At 52.7% G+C, this 2,047-nt stretch overlaps 1 protein-coding gene across 1 annotated transcript in view; it reads right to left on the reverse strand.

Moving 5' to 3' along the window:
• RPTOR (regulatory associated protein of MTOR, complex 1) overlaps nucleotides 1-2,047 on the reverse strand; it is a gene marked incomplete at its 3' end in the record, with an annotated part of 119,383 nt that overhangs the window by 50,979 nt on the left and 66,357 nt on the right. The window lies entirely within an intron of this gene.

The raw sequence follows: 2,047 nt of genomic DNA on the forward strand, positions 1-2,047 counted from the left end.
CTGACAAGGCCTCCAACCTGCAGCTCACAGGTACACCTCCACCCCAACGCTCCTTCTCACATTGGGACACAGACCCCGCGTCGCCACCCAGTCACAGTTATAGCAGCGTGAAAATCACGTATGTGGCTGAGGAAGCTGTTGTGGCTGGTTCAGAGCAAGCAAAACACACCAACACTCTGCTTGGAAATGCTCCCGAGCTAAAATAAATGCACGTGGTCTCCAAAGTCCCTAAACCACCTCTAAACCAGCACCTCTTACCCCAGAAACCATTACCCCATCTCTACCCACAGACGTTCTGTGCACTTTTCAGCCTAACGCATGAACTGATGCTCTGGCAGAGGCCGGGGCGTTAAACTGCCACCCGCTGGGTTTTTACACACGAGAAATGCATTGACTCTCCAGACGCGTTTGCTCCTCCGTGGCCGGTGCCGCTGTGTGCTCCCATCAATCGGCTGAGCAATTCTTCTTCTCCCAGAACACTCGCAGACGTAAGGCCATCGATGATAATCAATACTGCGAGTTTTAGGTACCTGCTTTCGTCAGTTCTTAAATCACCCTGTTTTGAGTCAAACAAAGCCTCCCATCAGAGCAGCTGCCCGAGTGAAATCCATCCCGTCAGCCTGACTGGCAGCTGTTCTCCACCGAAACAACTGCTCCACTTAGATGTAACAATGAACTCTAAGGCTCCTGTGTTTTTCCTACGGATTCACGAGCTGCAGCTTGTTTCAGCTGCCCCCAACCCTGTCCCTCTGCTCCACAGCATCCACCTTCCACCTGACAGTTTGCTGTCGACATAATTAAGAGTTAATCGAGAGATAATCAAAGCACGGGCAACAAACGCTTCCCACATGCTCAATAACGACTCACGCTGGAGACAGAATGTTTACGGAGCTGCCGAGAGGGATACGTATTCCTGGCTGAGGCAAAGTCAATTAGTGCAAATAGAAAGGTAATTTCACTCCAAGCAGAGAATGAGCATTTCTGACTGCCAGGTTTCTTGGAGGACTGGGCGATACCACCCCAAGAAACTCTCCTGGATGTCAGAAGATGTCAATACCTAGTGTGCCTTTCAGGGAAGTTTTACTGTGCAGGAGGAAAATGGTTTGGAGGTCAGAGACAACTGGTCTTGTTGGGGCGGCCTGTGAGGGATTGTGCACCAGTCCCTGCACTGCAGAGGCACAGGGTGAGGAGCTGGGCTCCTCAGTGGCAGTCCAGGTGAGAAGCACTGATACTGCCATAGGACACGCAAAGCAGCTCGGCAAGGTCAAATCTCAGAGGTTTTACATGTTACTGAGAGGAACAAACAAAAGTTTAAAAAGGTTTCAGCAGATTAAAACAAAATCTCTTTTTATGCTTCTAAGAGCTAAAAATCCACTAAAAATCAGTGTGGGCACGCAGCCGATGTTACCCCGTCTTCCCAAAGAGCAACCACCAGCATAAAACCCCCACAAAGGGCTAACACCACAGAGGGTGAGGAGAGAAGCCGAGGGGAAAACCACTTGTCACAGTCACGGTGACAACAGCGACTGGTGCTGGTGGGGAGGAGCAGTGCCCGACTGGTTTAACGTGCCAGGGGGAACCAGAGGGTGGGCACACTGCAGAGACACTCGCTGAACCAATATCACTCTTTGGCACACAAACAAGAGATAAATTAGGGAGCAGAGGGAACAGGAGTGGGTGGTGTCCCACGTCGGGAGTGATTTACGGTGCCAACCCCAGCGACCCCCACCGCTCCGCTCCTGTCTCTGCGGAGGCTGCTGATGGAAGACCTGTTCGCACTGCACCAGGTACAGAAAGCGCCTGGCAATACCTCAGCGCTGCTCTTTTCCCGCTCCTCACCGCGCTCTTCCACCAGCCCTAGGCCCCCCGCCAGGACCAGGTGACACGGTGACACCCCACAGCTTGCTCTGCTCTCATCCGTCACTCCAACAGGGTTCTCGACACGCTGGGCACCAGCCACTGCCCTGCCAAAGGACGCGGCATTTCCGAGTGACACAGAACAGCATCGCTCCTCCAGAACTCCACCATAAAAATTAAGCAGGGAAAG

This window comes from Buceros rhinoceros, unplaced genomic scaffold (genome assembly GCF_000710305.1).
Source record: "Buceros rhinoceros silvestris isolate BGI_N320 unplaced genomic scaffold, ASM71030v1 scaffold7337, whole genome shotgun sequence".
Taxonomy (NCBI): Eukaryota; Metazoa; Chordata; class Aves; order Bucerotiformes; family Bucerotidae; genus Buceros; species Buceros rhinoceros.